Here is an 18,558-nt window from a genome sequence, read left to right on the forward strand (position 1 = left end):
CTTCTAAAGAAACAGAGTCATGGGCTCTCAACTGTGGATCCATCTGACGGGTGTACCTTACCAAAGTGCAGCCGGGCCCTTCTCCAGCCTGAAAGACAGAAAAAAAGGCATTGTTAAAGTGATGGAGAAATAAATGGAGACTTCCTGATACAGGGTGGGGATGGGGAATGGTGGAAGGATGAGGGGGTGCTGGATGAGGAAAGTGCATCTCACCTGAGTTTGCTGCAGCTCTTTTTAATTCTACAAAAGAAGAAACACAGAGAATGAGTTTTCATTGGAAACGGAATCAACAGAAAAGAAGATGTTATGGAAGTTATAAGAGCAAAGGTACTTACTCAGTTCTCTCCGGAGTTTCTCTGGAGAATAAAAACAATTTGACAAATCAGAATGAGGGCTTCTACATGCCTGTGATGCTCCAGTCCTATCCCAACCACACTCCTAGAGCAGATCCTTCCCCCATGACAGTGTTTCAACAGCAATGACTCCCAGCCCGGGTCCCCAGCAATAATGCAGAGGGTCAGCAAGTTCCTATGGGAGCCAAAATGACCTGCAGACTCAACGTACAACACATCTCACATAAATATATGCAACGTTGTGGGAGAAAAATAAAATATAGATTCATTTAAAACTGTTACTGAATTTCCATTAGATTTTCTAATGCATATTTTCTCAGTGTGAAATCATATAGATATGTCACATGTTTGATGATTTGGGGTAGTTGTTGTTATAACGAGGTTCTCATACATGAAAGGGTAGAGAAGCACTGCTCCTCATATATTCAGCTGAATGAGGATCCATCTACCTTGGATTCCACCTAACCAAATGTCATGCCTGAGTGATAGAAGTGTCTTCCTGATGACTTCACCTGTAGGAGGTACCTCTCTTCTTGCTAAAACATGTCCTTTTTAGAGACCAGATAACAATTGTGCAGGAAACAGGAGCAGGGAATATTTGAGGGAAAAAAAGAGGCCTTTATGAAGCCAAAAAATTCCCAACCCATATGCTTTAGGTACCCTTGTCCCCTCTCTTCTGCCCCAGGAGGTGAATCTGGGGCTCTCATCCTAAAACAAAGATGTCTGCAGAAGGTTTGGAGCACAGATGAGAAGCAGAACTCACTGAGAGCTTTATGGAGTCGTCCTAGAAAACAGAGAAAGAAGCACAAGTGAGCAGGAGGGCTCATCACGCCACCCCCCACCCCTGGTGGAAAGGATGATGACAATCCCATCAGCCCCAGTCCAGTCACATCTCCCTACCGGCAGATGGGGAAATTCACTGGTGCCGGTGCCACTTTCCGGATGACCTGGACTACCCTGACTCTGGTTCCTCTTCCCTTCTCTTTGTCTGTCTGGTTTCCTTTCCACTGTCTGTATGAATTTTTCCATATGTTTGTAACCAGTGTCCATGACTGTATGCCTTGCTGCTCTTTTATAACTGTTGGGCTTCCCTGGTGGCTCAGATGGTAAGGAATCTGCCTGGAATGCAGGAGACCTGGGTTCGATACGTGGGTCAGGAAGATCCCCTGGAGAAGGGAATGGCTACCCACTCCAGTATTCTTTCCTGGCAAATTCCTTGGACAGATGAGCCTGGTGGACCAGAGTCCATGGAGTTACAAAGAGTCAGACATGACTGAACATGTACTGCATTATGCTATGCCATAGTATCTATGGTGTAAAACTAGCTGAAGACCCACTGTTCACTTACTGACATGTTCTATTACTCTATAGTAGCCCTGCCCGAAGAACTGTGACGCCAGGAGGTCTGGGACATGTGCATATGCTTCTGTGCTTTGGGGGAGTACCTTCAGCTTTTCTGGAAGGGTGGTCTGCCCACTTTCCCCCTCAGCACTGGCCCCACCACAGGGTTGAAGTTATCCACCTGAGTTTACTGTCAGGCCCTGTGCTAACGGCTGGGCATGCATTAGGTGCTGGGCATTGGGGCAATGTAGCTGAGTATGATAGAGCCTCCCAATGAGACATTATTTTACCATTCCCACTACCAACAGCCTCCATTTATTGTGTCCTATTCTTATGATGTAGGTCCTGAATCCTCTCAATAATGTGAGGTGCATATAATGATTATTCCCATTTTACAGAGTGGTGGCCTGAGGCTCAGAGGGACATGGAAATTTGTCCAGATTATCCAGTTAGTAAGTGACCAAGGAGGCAGGATTCACATGCAAGTCTGTCTGACTCCTAGCTGGAGGCTTTCATACTACCCCACACTGTCCCTTCCCTTCTAGGACAGGATGGTCATTGCATCCTTGAGGCTGCATCCCACGCTTTAACCAGTCTGGAGGAGATGAGAGGGGGGAAGGGAGGAGATGCCGAAATCATTGCATGTGGAGTCATTTCTGAGCTAGAAGACAATGATTCATCTTCCCAGGTAGACTTTCAAAGGGCAGAGTCCCACCTGCTTTTTGAACTCAGGGTTCTATCTTTTATCCTCAGTGGCCCAAAGCAAGCATTTAGTTAATGAAGACAAAATGGTAATAAGAGAAAGGTTTCAGGAATTGTAACAGGAGGTTTTTTTTTTTTAAGTTGTCTTTGTTAATACTGAAAACAATCAGGTGAGAGGATTTATTATCACAATTTTACAGATGAGGAAACCAAACCTCAGAGTAGTAGTGACTTAACCCAACCCTGTAAGTGGCAGATCTGAACCAGATGCTGCTGACTCCAGCACCTATGATCCTCCCACTGTCAATGCACCACCTCTATCAATGCAAAGTTTGTATGGATCCTTGAGATTCTCATACATCCTGTAATACCTTTAAAAAAAAAAAAAACTGGGACCTGTACCACACAGCCTGCAGGATCTTAGTTCCCCAACCAAGGATCAAATCTGTGCCCCCTCCATTGGAAGTGCAGATTCTTAACCACTGGACCATGAGGGAAGTCCCCCATAATACCATTTTAATATATTTTTACATGGTATATAGATCTTCTTTTTAGGTGATTGGTGGAAAAGTCAATGAACGGACCAATGAATTCTGACCACAGGAGTCCCCTCACCTGTAGCTACCAACCCTTGATACTGGAAAGCAAAGTCCAATAATACCAACAGAGGAGATATGTGTGGGGAATGTGTGCGTGTATATACACATGCACACATGTATATTGTACGTTTAACGAGTGACTATCAGCATTTATGTAGAAGGAGAAAAAACATGCTATCTGTTCCCTACCCCTTATGCTATACATATAATTACCTTTTTCTTTTGCATGGTCTGAGAGAAGATTTTCTAGAGGGAGAAAAGTAAAAAAAAAATGAGATTCTGTGCCATTTTCTTGAGGATCCCTGCTTCTAACAGAGGTTATGGGCTCTTGAACATATCCTCCTCCATCTCCACCTCCTCCCCCTTATCCGGGCCCTCATCACTTCTCATCAGGATGCCAGAAAGAGTGGCCCAAACTGCCCTCACATTCTGTCTCCTCCCTCTGGTCTCCTCTCAACACAGCAGCCAAAGAGAACTTTCTGGAAGCGTAATTCTGGTCGGGATATCCTATTCACAGCTTCACCACTGCTCCACGGAGAAAACTGAAGACCTTCATGTGATCCCCAAGGCCTCACATGCTGGTCCCTGCCTCCCTCGGCAGCATCATCTGCTGCCCCCTTTCCCCTCATTCAGGCACCATGTCAGTTTCTCAAGCTCTTCTGCTGTGGGTGGCTTTCTGTTCTCTCTTCCCCCATGTCAATCCATCCTCCAGGTCAAACATCACTTCCTTTGGAAAGTCTTCTTCTATCCCTGAAGTCTGGTTAGTTTCACCTGGTCACCACCTCTCCAGGCTTCAGAACGTCCACCTTTGTGGACATTTGTCTCACCATTAAATTCATGTGTACAAGACTTCCCTGGTAGCTCAGGCGGTAAATTCACGTGTACCTCTCTGACTGGATCAAAGCTTCCAAGAAGGCAAAGATTGTGTCCACTTTCACTCACCATTGTGTCACAAGCATCACCACTTAGTAGAGAATTATCAATTACTTGTTGAATGGATAAACATGTCCCCTGTGTTAGACCTACATGACTCTCCCAGAATGAGATCAAGCCATGAGTTCACAGACAACATCAACAAACACATTGGAAGGCAAGATATTACAAGAAAGAGTCATCAGAAAGTGGAAATGACAGGTTCTGATCCCCCACCTCACCACTGGCACCACCAAGGACAGCAGATGCTGGGATCTGCAGGTCCAGAATTTAGATTAGTGGGTCCTGGGGACACAAAAATGAACAAAATGGAGAAACATCTCCACCCAGCCCAGGACACTTACCTACCTCCAGCGCATGTTCATAGAGAAGCCTCTCTGGAAGGGAGAGAGAGAAATGTCAGCTTAAGGAAGGGTCTTTTTTTTTTTTTTTCCTAAGGAAGGCCCTTTTCTAACACCCACTCCAGTATTCTTGCCTGGAGAATCCCAGGGACGGAGGAGCCTGGTGGGCTGCCGTCTATGGGGTCGCACAGAGTCGGACACAACTGAAGCGACTTAGCAGCAGCGGCAGCTTTTCTAACAAGCAGAGCCGTCCACAGGCGGCCTGAGCAGGATTTTGCTCCCTGTCACTATGAGTGTGTGACCATTAGAAAGGATTAGAGGGTCTTCAAACCATCAGATGCAGAAAGGAGTGCTGGATTATGTGACTTTCAAGATCCTTTGCAACCCTGAGAGCCATGAAATGCAACCCTATTAAAGGTTTCATCCAATGGATACAACTGGAGTTCTTAATTAATGAGAAGATTGGCATGATGTGTTATGTGCTAATTTCTCTAAAGATGAGAATTCACAGCCCTGCCCAGGAGCTTCCTATTGATCCTCTCTGCAATGTGGTCTCCGAGAGCATGGCTTTACCAGTGTTCTCCCAGACAACTTATGCATAACTGTTAGATCCGTATCGCATCCTCCCAGCCTTTCCCCAGAGAGTCTGCAGTAGTATTTCCTGCCGGTCTGGGCTCCCTTACCACTCACTTACCTTTTGACCTTCTTTGCTTCCAGATAATGTAAACGCCCACCATGATGAAAATCCCCAGGACAGGTAGGATCACAGCAAGAGCCACCACCGATGGCGAGAAGCTCCCTGGAGATTCGGCTGAAAGAGAAAGCACCTGTGACCGCCCACTGAGAGCTTCTCCCATGCCAGGGCCCCACTTTGAATGGCAGGTGTCTCGGGCACATCCCAACAGCCTCTGTCACCTCAAGAGGCACCTGAAGCCAAGATGGTGAGGGTCTCTGCTTCTCCCAGCAACTCAAAGCCTGGATGACCAAGGGATGACTTTAAAGTGAGATGTTTATCTCTCAGGATTGGTTTCAGTGACCCTGCCTGAAGACAATGAGTCATACTCAGCAATTTGGACTTCCCTGATGGTCCAGTGGTTAAGTACCCTCCTGCCAATGCAGAGGACACAGGTTCGATCCCTGTTCCAGGAAGATTCCACAGGCCATAGGACAGCTAAGCCCGTGCACCACAAGTACTGAGCTAATACTCAGAAACTACCGAAGCCCACGTACTCCAGAGCCTGTGCTCCGCAACAGCAGAAGCCACCACAACGAAAAGCCCGAGCACCAAAACCAGAGAGCAGCCTCTGCTCGCCACAACTAGCAAAAGCTGATGGGCCGCAAGGAAGACCCAGCACAGCCAGTAATAAAGTAAATGTAGAAAAACTCAGCATCTAGGGACTTCCCTGGTGGTCCAGTGGATAAGACTCTGCGTCCAATGCAGGGGCATGGGTTCAATTCCTCATTTGGGAGCTAAGATCTCACATGTTGTGCAGCATGGTCAAATAAATTAAATTAAATTTAAAAAGAATATAAATATAATATAATATAAATATAAAAGGTATAAGACAAGACAAAAAACAAAACAAAACAAAATCAGCACCTAAACCACAATCTCACCCTACCCTATATGGAAAAACTACCTAGAGACTTTGGAGAACTGGAGGTGCGCCCTCAGGAATCCCCTATCATCTTGTGAGCACCCACCTGCTTCCCCTTTAAATCCTCATTCCGGGATAGAACAGAGTCAGTGAACTCTTTGCCCTGAGCCTTATTGGCCAGGGCAAACCAATTTCTATAGAGCTACAGCAGGAAGCCGAATGTCTAGGCAGGAGAGAAAGGAGAAAGGAGAGACAACGTGGAGAAGGAAATAACAGCAGAAGAGGCTTTATGTCAAGCGGTGAAGAGCATAAGCTGGATGCAAGTCTTTCGCTCACCACTGCGTGACCCCAGGCCAGAGACTGAGGCTGACCAAGCCTGGCCTGCCAACTCTATTCCACTGGGTTCTTGGGACATTTAATGAGATCCGGCACTTAGCTCTTAGTGAGAGACAGTGGCAGTAGTAAGAGAAGGGGGGGACAGATAGAAAAGACAAAAGAGATTGGCAGAGGTCCATGACTCCTCCCCATCTGGGACCCAAGACCACAGTCTTTCTTGGCTCTAAAACCACTCAGCTCTGCCACAGGGCTCCATGTTTCAAGAATCTTTAAAAGAGTCATACCATTTTGACCTATTAATTCTACTTCCAGAAACACATTCTAAGATCAGAATCATTTCCCAAAATATGTGCTAAGATATGCATTGTACCATTTATTATAATATAAGGAAAAAATGGAAACCTTCAGATGTCTAGAAATGGAGATCTGAATAATTGTGTTATGCCATAACCACACAATGAAATACTATGCAGCCCTTAAAAATCATGCTGCAGAGAATGACTTAAGGACGTGGGTGAACAATGTTCATGACATTGTAAGTGGAGGGGAATAAATAAACCTGAGCAGAAGAATACATACACGTAAACACATGAACACTCAGAGATATAGACATATAAGAAAGTCTTCAAAGAAATCCCTTCACTATATACATATATATATATGTATATATGTGTGTATGTATATATATAGACATAGTGTATATATATATAGTGTATACACGTATATGTAGTGTATAGACATATATATGTCTATATATATAGATCTATAAAACTGATTCACTTTGCTATACATCTGAAACTAACACAACATTGTAAATTAACTATATTTCAATTTTTTTAGTGGTTAAAAAAAAAGAAATGCCCCCAACTGTTAGCAGTTGTTCTTTCCAATTTATGAGATTCTAGGCCATTTAGGGGTTTATTTAAAATGTTCTGTATTTTTTCAAATTGTCCACAATAAACATTTGCTATTGATAGCATTTTAAAAATCCAGAATTGCTTTCTCAAGTTTCAACTAGCATAGGAGTTTTCTCTGGAACCACCAGGGACTTCAGGCTTTTTTCCTACCCTGCGTTTATCTCCTATGACCATGGCTACGGTCTTCTCTTGGCCGAGGGCCATGCTGCAGATAGCGCAGTACACGTTCCCCAGAGTGCTGTCCCTGACTCTGTTGGACCCCTTTGCCCAATGTCCCAGGCAGGGAAAGAGGTTCAGAAACTCTTACCTGACATGTGCAAAGGCAGCTGGAGGAAGACCAGTGTGATGAAGCATCTGGAGAGCCAGGAGCCTGAGCAACTTGACATCTTCATCCAAACTAGGAGCACAGACACAGGGAGACATCCAAAAGAGTCAGTGAGCTTGATGTGAGAAAGGGTACCACCCAGCAGGTGAGGCAGAGATGGAGGTTGCATAGAGTATGCTCTGGTGTCACAGAAACCAGGTGTCTAATCCCAGCTCTGCTGCTTAGCTCCATGTAAGCTGAGTCTCTGGGACTCAGTCTCTCCATCTTTGAAATGGGTATACTTACCGTGCCTCCTGGCAAGATTATTATGAAGACTGAAGGAGGCTGGCAACACAGAGGCTGGCATCGTGGTTAAGTCTATAAATGCCTTTAGTGGGGACAGGAGGGTGAGACACCAGCTATGATTTAAATGGCACAGGGAGGAGTCTGGAAGAATGAGAACTTATACCCAGAACTAGCCAGATAAACATGGTAAGGACTGACTGCTTTTTGCATTTAGTGTCCCAGGTCAGGCTTGGAAAGTGCCTGTTGCAAGCCAATCATGGGCCCGTGATGTAGCCTGAAGCACTTCCCTGACAGCTTTTCAAGTCTGACTGTGGAAAAACAAGAAACCAAGGCAGTAAGGTCCCTTCATTTCATCATGAAGGCACTAATTCTACAAGTTCTCGGTCTTGAGTTAGAAAGACCTGGGCTCAAGTAGTAGCTCCACCCATGTACTAGTTCTGTGTCCCTGGGAAAGTTGTCTTTTTTGTGTGTGTTTGATAGCGCTGTGCTGCCATGGGGAATTTATTCGTTCCCTAACCAGGAATCGAACCCATGCCCCCTGCTGTGTAAGCACTGAGTCTTAACCACTGGACCACCAGGAAGTCCTGGGCCTTCAGTTCTTAACATATAAAGGGGGGACCTTCTTCACTTGTCAATGTGAGGGTTCAAGGAAATGATGCATGTAGAGCACCTGTCACCAATACCTGTTGTTATTATTACTAAACTAAAAGAGACCAATCATCCCTGGGAGGTGTGGGTCACCGTCTGCACTTGCTATTGTCTGAAATTCCTTGTTGTCCAGTCGCTAGGTCATGTCCAACTCTTCGAGACCCCCTGGACTGCAGCACTCCAGGCCTCCCTGTCCTTCACTATCTCCCAGAGTTTGCTCAAACTCATGTCCACTGAGTCGGTGATACCATCCAACCATCTCGTCCTCTGTCTCCCCCTTCTTCTGCCCTCAGTCTTTCTCAGCATCAGGGTCTTTTCCAGTGAGTTGGCTCTTTGCATCAGGTGGCCAAAATATTGGAGCTTCAGCTTCAGCATCAGTCCTTCCAGTGAATACTCAGGGTTGATTTCCTTTAGGATTGACTGGTTTGATCTCTTTGCTGTCCAAGGGACTCTCAAGAGTCTTCTCCAGCACCGTAGTTTGAAAGCATCAGCTCTTCAGTGCTCAACCTTCTTTATGGTCCAACTCTCACATCTGTACATGACTACTGAAAAAACCATAGCTTTGACTATACAGACCTTTGTCGGCAAAGTGATGTCTCTGCTTTTTAATACACTGTCTAGGTTTGTCATAGCTTTCCTTTCAAGGAGCAAGTGTCCCTTAATTTCATGTCTGCCATCAAGAAATTCCCTGGGCAGGAAACAAATCTTTCATGTTACCCCTAAGGTTGAAGTTCAAATGCAAACCGTCAAGGAAGAGAGAATCTCTCTCTTACATTCTCTTCAAGATTTCAAATCCTTTCCAAAAAGTCATAAGGCTGGGTCCCTGCAGGTCTTGGAAGATGGCAAAATGGAGCTTGGAGTGGGTAGGACAGTCAAAGCAAGGTTGTGAAACTGAAGATGGACTCAAGATTTGAACACATTTCCAGTTCTGTTTATCTCATGGCAAACAGCACACTGGTGTAGGGCTCTATTGTTAGTTTTCGCTTTAAAATTGTGATGCATGCGTATAACAACAAGCATAGGGACTTCCCTGGTAGTCCAGTGGTTAAGAGTCCGCCTTGCAATGCCGGGGACACAGGTTCTGTTCCTGGTCAGGGAATTAAGACCCCAACCGCAGCTGAGCGACTAAGCCTACACACCACAACTACAGAGTCCATGCACCACAACTAAAACCCGAGGCAGCCAAGTAAATAAATATTTTTACAAAAATTATGCATAGTCTGATACAATTTGGGGAGAAGATGCTTAGAGAAAAGGCAAGAATGTAGATATTAAGCAGTGGTTATTTCTAAGAGTGGGAGAGGAGAACAAAGATGATCTTTACGGTTTTCTCTGTGTGTTTTCTAAATTATCTGCCTTGAACGTGAGTAACTGTGATTATCAGGAAATAAATCTATTAAAAGGAGCAGTAGGAGGATGACCAGAAAGGGAAGGAGAAAAAGAAGAAGAAATAGAGTTCAGTTTGGGCCAAGTAACACACAGTCCAGGAGGCACCTCTCTCATTCTTGTGATTGGTAATTTGTGTCCCTTTTTTCTTGATCAGTCTGACTAGAGGTTCATCAATTTTATTGAACTCAGTGAATCATCTTTTGGTTTCATTGATTTTCTCTAATGTTTTTCTGTTTCTTATTGTATTAGTTTTTGCTCAGATCTTTATTAATTCCTTTCTTCTGCTTACTTCGGATTTAATTTGTTCTTCTTTCCTTATTGCTTAGGTCAATGATCTGTGATCTTCTTTCCTAATATTGTCACTTAGTACAATACAGATGACTGTATTACTCATCTTTTCTAATATAGTCATTAGTCATTTAGTCACAAATTTCTCCTCAGGAATTGCTTTAGCGACATCCAACAAATCTTGATATGCAATAGTTTTCATTTTCTTTTTTTTTTTTTTGGTTTTCATTTTTGTTACAGTCAAAATACATTCTACACTTCTGATTAAGTTCAGGCATCCATGGACCCAGTATACATGGAAGAACTAGGTGAAGAAAGGCATTTTAGGGTAACAGTGAAGCACTAGGTCTCTGAGTCTGAGTCACCACTTACCAACCAATTGTTTAAGCTGAACTTCTAAGCCTCAGTCTCTGTCTTTGTGAAATTGTGAATAAAGACAGTACACATTTCAAGAAGTAAAAAAAAAAAGTTCTAATTTCCTTTTAATTTCTTCTTTGAATTAAATGTGTTATCTAGTTTCCAAATATTTGAAATTTTTTGAGATAACCTTCTGCTATTAGTTTCTTTTTTCCCTTTAGCTCAAGTTTAACAGAAACTACAAAAGATTAAAAGTGATACCCTGCTACTATATACCCTACTACTGTACACATCAGTTGGCCTGCCCCATAACACAGCTCAGGTCATTCTGTACAGAGGAAGAGAGATCTGCTTCCCCACCGCCTGCAGGAAAGGCCTGTCCTATCCCATACCACATCTAGAATGAGTGCAAGGCCTTGTTTTTAAGCATGGCAATAGGACAAAGGAGGTTTTGTTCTCAAGGCCCTCTACTGCAGCCTGGCCCTAAAATGGCCCAGAGATCAGTTCTACTTAGAGAAATATTCTTTGCTCTTCTGGACATCAGACTTGATGGTATCACTGCCAGACTTCCAGCCAGCTGGGCACACTTTCCCATGTGTGTCAATAAATGGAAAGGCCTGAACTAGTCTCAGTGTCTCATCCACAGAGTGGCCAACAGGAAGGTCGTTGGTGGTGGTCTTTCAAAGGATACCTTTATCGTCAATAGTAAAAAGGGTCTGAATGAGATGCCTTCATCAGCCTTTAAGACCCCATAGTCCTGAGCAATGGTGCCCTGGGGGTCTGATATCAAGGGAATGTTCACGGGCCCCAGTCCTCCTTGTTTCTTGGGTGTGTTAATCCACGCCAGGTGACAAGAAGTGAAAACCCACAGAAACATCCATCACTTGGCAGTGGAGTTTCTTTTTTTTTTTTAACTTATTTATTTTAGGCTGCACTGGGTCTTCATTGCTTCTCAAGGGCTTTTGCTAGTTGCAGTAAGAAGGGGTTGTTCTCTATTGTGGTCCTCAGGCTTCTCATTGCAGAGGCTTCTCTTGTTGAGGAGCACAGGCTCAGGGTCACAGGCTTCGGTAGTTGTGGCATGCAAGCTCAGTAGTCGTAGAACATGAACTTAGTTTCCCCGCAGCACGTGGAATCTTCCCAGACCAGGGATTGAACCCCTATCCCCTTCTTTGGTGGGCAGATTCTTAACCACTGCACCACCAAGAAAGACCAGCAACTGAGTTTCTTCAATTCTTCTGCCCGATCACTGAAAGCAATGATTTCCATGGGGTACACAAAGGTGAAGTCAAGAGGGTAAAAGAAGAACACAGCATATTTTTCTCTATAGTCAGATAGACTGATATCTTTGCACTGATCATCTGGCATAACAACTATTGCTTTGAACTGAGGGGCAAGGAGCCCATTTTCGGCATTTCCTGAAGACATATTGCTATCAGCAGTTCTCAGGCAGGAACCACGGAGACCAGTCAGGAAGAAGACATGCCTCTGTTATTGATTTCTAGTTTAATGCTATTGGGGCCAGAAAACATACTTCGTATGACTTCAACCCTTTGAAATTTATTTGCTTATTTTATGGGCTAGCATATGGTCTATTTTGGTAAATGTTTCACGTGTATTTTGCTGTCATTGGGTAGAATGTGACTCACGTGACATGAGACCTTAGCATTTTTATTGAAGGTGTGAATTTTATTCCTCAAAAATCTCATATGAGAAGAGCAGAGAGTAAGCTACTTGACAACATTCCCAAACATCTAAGTTTAAATAAAACCAAGAGATAAAAGAAAGGCTTATGTCCCTAGTGAATTGAGGACTAGAGCCAGATGCTTGCTTTTCGTCTTGGCTTGGGCTCTCTATCTGTGTGACTTTGTAACTTGGAGCAAGTCACTTAAACTCTTAGGCCCTGATTTTTCATCTTTAAATTGGGAGATTCACTTACATTTGCTGAGTACACTGTCAATTGGGAAGTAACAAGATGTAAGGAAATGTATTTGGCTTTTGATCCAGTAAGAAATATTCTGGAAATCTACTCTAAGGAAAGAATCTGAAATACAGAAGTTTACATGATGTCAGTAGTATTTGTATAATAGTGAAAAACAGGACCATCTATAAGTACATCAATAGGGAAATGACTAAGTTAATTACAGTTCATCAAGCCTATGCCTCAAATGTAAACTAATGATGTGTTAAAAGCAAAAAAAGGAAGGCCTATAAAATATGAGTAGTCATTAATAATTAAGGTGGTTGGAAATATGGGCAATTTTTTCTCATCTCTATTTCCCAACTTATTAATAAAGTATAATATATTGATGGACAGATGTGTAACATGAAACTAAATTTAGCAAAAATGAAATGTATTTAATTAAAGAATTTTGACTAGATGAAGTTTAAAATTCCTTTCCCCAGCTCCATTACGCTATAATCTTGCTTCCTAAAAGGAAAAACAACATATCAAGAATGTCTAACTTTCAGTTCTCCATTAGAAATATCCTAATTTGGAAATTTTGTACTTCAGATTACAAAATCACAGTGTTAAGAGGGGCATTATTCAAGTTCTATTTTTGAGAGAGCCTTCAGTGGGCAGAATAATGGTAAAGGAAAATCATTTTATTCAATGGAAGTTTCCAAGCCAGATGGGAAGAAGAAATCAAAGAAAGGGACTGGAAACTAAAAGATGGTAGAGGGGAAACAAGGTAGAAGAAAAAGGCTGAAAAAATAAAAGGGTGAACAGATGGTGAGGAAGAGTTTGCCATCATCAGTTGTCTAGATGTTACCTTTGCTGTAAGTCACCTATAGGACACCAGGTCCCAAAATTGCTATATGTAAAAAGTATTTTCTCATTGCTATATATGTGATTTTAATTTTTTCTTGTATCCATCCTACTTCAAGGAACTAAGAGTCCTCTCTTCTTACTATCTCCCATAGTCTTTAAAAAAAGTTTTATTGGAGTATAGTTGATTTATAATGTTGTGTTATTTTCAGGAATACAGCAAAGTGAATCAGGTATATATATACAGATGTCCACTCTTTAAGATTCTTTTCCCCTATAGGCTATTATAGAATATTGAGTAGAGTTCCCTATGTTATACAATAGGTCCCTATTAGTTGTCTATTTTATATACTGTAGTGTGTATATGGGCTTCCTGATGGCTCAGACAGCCAAGAATCTACCTGCAATGCAAGAGATGCAGGTTTGATCCCTGGGTTGGAAAGATCTCCTGGAGAAGGAAATGGTAACCTACTCCAGTGTTCTTGCCTAGAGACTCCCATGGACAGAGGAGCCTGGCGGGCTATAGTCCATGAGGTCACAAAGAGCTGGACACGACTGAAGTGAATGAGCATGCAGGCACAGTGTGTATATATCAATTCCAATCTACCTCTCCCCCGTCCTTACTCTCTGGTAACTATAAGCTTGTTTTCTACATCTATGACTCTAGTTCTATTTTGTAAATAAATTTATTTGTACCCACCATTTTTTGAAAGATTCCACATGTAAGCAATATCATATGATATTTGTCTTTCTCTGTCTGACTTACTTCACTCAGCATGACAATCTCCAGGTCTGTCCATGTTGCTGCAAATGACGTTATTTCATTCTTTTTCACGACTGAGTAATATTCCAGTGTGTATACGTACCACATCTTTATCCACTTCTCTGTTGATGGATAAAGTTGCTTCCATATCCTAGCTACTGTAAAAACTACAACAGTGAACATTGGGATGTATGTATCTTTTTGAATTATGGTTTTCTTCACGTATATGCCCAGGATTGGGGTTGCTGGGTCATATGGTAGTTCTATTTTTAGGTTTTTAAAGACCCTCCTTACTGTTCTCCAGGTGGCTGTATCAATTTACCTTCCCACCAGCAGTGTAGGAGGGTTCCTTTCCCTCCACACCCTATCATGTATCGTTTGTTGAAAAAATGTTGGATAATGGCCATTCTGACAACTGTGAAGTGATACCTCATTGTAGTTTTGATTTGCATTTCTCTCATAATTACTGATGTTGAACATCTTTTCAAGTGCTTTTTGACCATCTGTAGTTCCCTTGTCTTTGGCCTCAAATTCCCTCAGGCTCTGGGAACCCTTCACATTGCCTTCTGGAAATGGGTGGTCCCTGCCCTGACAGGCACCCATGGTCAACCAGCTCCAGCTCATCTCTAGCATAGCCCCATGACATTTCAGCTGTTTTACCTTTTTTATCAATTAAAATGTATTACTTTTTCTATCCTAGTTATTTTAGAAAATCTGGAAATTACAAGGGAAACAAATGACCAAAATGTGTGAAATGACCTGTAATTCCTTTACCTGAAAATAATATAGCTCTTCAAATATTTTCTCTGTGTAGGTATATAACCTATTTAGGGTAGGACTAATGGAGAAGGAAATGGCAACCCACTCCAGTGCTCTTGCCTGGAGAATCCCAGGGATGGGGTCGCACAGAGTCGGACACGACTGAAGTGACTTAGCAGTAGTAGCAGTATATCCTCTGGAGGAGGGAATGGCAACCCGTTCCAGTATTCTTGCCTGGAGAATTCCATGGACAGAGGAGCCTGGTGGGCTACAGTCCATGGGATCATAAAGAGTCAAACACGACTGAGCGACTAAGCACAGCACATCAGTATATACTGTTTTCATATCCAGCATTTTTACCAAGAACTACATTATGTAGTTTTCCCATACCATCAAATATTCATTCAATAATTTCAGTATTCCATTATGAATATGCAAGAATTTTTTAAATAATATAATAATTTAAAACAATTTTAAAAATAATATTATAAAATATTCAGGTTTTCCCCAGTGCATTTCTATTATAAGCTTCGCTACAACTGACTGTGGATTAAAGGTCAGGTTATAAGGCCTAGTCCTAGTCTTAGTTTGGTCCCTAACTATGTGACTTTGTAACTTTAAGGAAATCACAAACTCTTAGGCCTTGAGTTTCCCATCTTTAAAATGATGAGACTTTTAATTTGCACTGCCAAATTACCCTCCAGAGAAGTCATATCAATTTACCAAAGTGAATGAAATTGTTTTTCCACAATCCTGCCATCACTGGGTTTTATTTTTTTTTTATTCTTTGTCACTTTAATGAGTAAGAAAATGGTATCCCATTAAAAATAATAATGTGTCATTTTAATTTGTACTTCTTTGATTATTCCTTTGTCATCTGAACTTTGTCAGTTACCTGTCTTTATACTTTGTCCATTTTTCTATTTGGACATTTGTCTCTTAAATAATTTCTTTAAACAATAAAATTCTTCATATAATTTTTTTTCTATTATACAGGTTGGAAATATTTTCCCCCGCAGGAAATCATTCATCCTTAAGTTTGAAGCAGTTTAATTTCAAAAACTTCTAAATCAGAAAAAAACATGCAACCAAAGCTCCCTTGATAAGTCCAAGCAGCTTAAGAAGACTCTGCATATATACAGATGTTCAGTCTGAAAACACACAGCCAGGACCTGGCTAAGAGAGAGGGCTAAGTAAGTGTTAGCTGTCATACTTAACAACGATGACAGTAATACCTAAAGGAGAGTCTTTTGACAAAACCCATTCGGTCTCCTTGTCACCTGTCCCCTTTTGTGTTCCTCATTTCCCCATTTCACTGAGGATCCCGAGAAAGTCACAGAACTGAAAAGAATGAAGAGAAGGGAGAGGTAGGAGGACTCACCACCTTTGGCATCGGGGGCCCTTTGTCCCTCACTGGCTGCACTGGAGTCTCTAAGCTGGGAACACCCTCCGCCCGTTCAGGGAGACCAGGCATCAGGCAGAGCAGCAGGAAGGACTCCGGAGGTGGGCCTGGGAAAAGTCTGTCTTTTATTCTAAGGCCTGAAGCTCTCAGCCAGAGCTCCCTCTGCCACACAGACTCTCTTCCAGCTGTTCCTAAGCACCAACAAGCCACGCCCTGCCTGTCTGACCCTGATAAAGGAACAGAGCAAAGAGAAGGTTCCCAAAAGCAGGGAAGCCTCCCAGCGCCGCCAGGTAAGGGACCTCTGCCCCTCAGCTCCCTCTCCCATTCAAGCATGCTGATTGCTTTGACACGTCTTGCTCCGATCACACCCATGCTGAAAAGCTTGCTCCTCTTTACTTTCCACATCAGTCAAATTGAAGACTGGTCTCAGACACCCACCAATTAGCCACCTTCTTTGACTCGCTACTGTTATCTCCAACTGCACTCTGACATGTGCTTTCTGACAAACCTGCTGACTGTCCCCCAATATGTGATAAACCCTTTCCCGCCTATCTTGCTCCCAGAACATCCATAATTTTATGTTCATAATATATATAATTGTCTTCTTACCCACGCCTTATATACTTTTATGTATTTTTGAACTTTACAAAGATGGAGCACGTTGTACATGAGTTCCTGGGATTTTCCTTTTTCACTCCACATTAGTTTCTGAGTCTAGCAGCACCTATGGTAGCTCACACCATGTCCCCTCAGCCCACTCAGTTTCAGGGTAGCTGAGTGAGACTTGCAGGCAAGCTGCCAGCATTCCCCCTCACAGGCCAGAGCAGTTCTTTACCGACCGAACTGGGAGTTTTTACAAACTTGAGAAGGCTGTTCAGCCTGTGCGTAGCTTAGGAGTTCAGTAAAGTTAATGCTCCAGGGGGTCAAGGGGGCTTGGCGGGTCAGGGATGGAAGTCAGTGGAAAATGGTCCAGCCCCACATCTCCAGAGGAATAGCTCTAAGCTGTGTTCTACACAGTTCCTCAAGGAGCTCCCAGCAGGAAGGAGGACAATCCCCACCATTATCAGTAACTCAGTAATGCACATATTATTGGTTTGTCTTCCTTTTCTTCTCACTCACTATTTCTGATTCTTGGGATCACCACTGAAATACACTCTTGAACTACAGAATTTGTCTCACACCCTGATTTTATGGAGTACAAATTAAGACAGTGAAATCTATCCCGATTGATAGAACTTTAGTATGTTCATCCTACACTGTGGTGTGTGTGAGGGTGTGTGTGTGTGGTCAGTCGTGTCTGACTCTTTGCAACCCCATGGACTATAACCTGCCAGGCTCTTCTGTTCATGGAATTTTCCAGACAAGAATACTGGAAGAGGTTGCCATTTCCTTTCTCCAGGGGATCTTCCCAACCCAGGGATTGAACCCAAGTTTCTTGCGTCTCCTGCATGGCAGGAGGATTCTTTAGCCACTGCGTCACCTGGGAAGCCCTACTGTGTGGTAGATCATTGTATTTAATATGAGTATACCAACAGTCTGCCCATTTCCTCATTGATAAAAGTGAAGGTTATTTCTGGGCTTTTGCTTTTACAAATAGTGCTGCAATGAACATTCCTGACCTATGTTACCCAGTTTATATTTGCAACAATTTCTCTGCGACAGCAGTTCTCAATGTGGATCCATGAAGTCTGAGAGTCCCTGAGACCCTTTCATGGGACCCCTGTGCGATCATGTTCACTGACCATCATTTGTCTTTTTCAAGGTGTTGACATTTTCCATGAACCTGCAAAAGCAATGATGGGCAAAACTGACGGCATCTTAGTACAATCAAGGAAGTGGCACCAAACTGCAATAGAAGTTGCTGATTGTATTGAAGCTCAACCACTGAGCACATATCTTTTAAATATTCAGTGCGTCAAAATGGAAGTAGCCTTAAGCAGTTCTGCTGCGTATCAAGATACAATGACCTTCTCCAGGAAAAGCACATAAGTGATGACTTGCGAGCTCAACTAGCTCTTTACTCATAAACTTCATTCCTACCAAAAAGTATAACCAACAGACAAACTATGATTATTCAGACTTGGGGACTCGGCAGTTGTTCCTCTAAAAGGAACAAAGGGCACCTGTCCCTTCAAGGAAAACAACTAACAGTATTTGTTGCCAAAGAGATTTGATATTTTGGTTGGAAATTAGAAGTTTGGAAAACTTTTATTTGCTACTGTGAGCTTAATGATTTCCCACTAAAAGATTTTCCTGATGAGACTGGTAGTGACATTAATGAATATGAAATGTGTCAACATTTGAAAGATCTGCACAATTCAGTGAACCAGTAAATTCAAATTGACTAATACATGTGTTGACAACCATGCATGAGTAAAAGATCCACCAAAATTCAGAATAATCTAGTGTATTTTACTGTAACAGTGTGAAAAGTTCATTGGTATATAATATAGTT

General features: G+C 42.6%; 1 pseudogene; it reads right to left on the reverse strand.

Annotated features, from left to right (window-relative positions):
- Positions 1–10,915: 10,915 nt before the first annotated feature.
- LOC122437118 lies at positions 10,916–11,848 on the reverse strand (annotated as a pseudogene).
- Between the last annotated feature and the right edge of the window lie 6,710 nt (positions 11,849–18,558).

This window comes from Cervus canadensis, chromosome 2 (assembly GCF_019320065.1).
Source record: "Cervus canadensis isolate Bull #8, Minnesota chromosome 2, ASM1932006v1, whole genome shotgun sequence".
Lineage (NCBI taxonomy): Eukaryota > Metazoa > Chordata > Mammalia > Artiodactyla > Cervidae > Cervus > Cervus canadensis.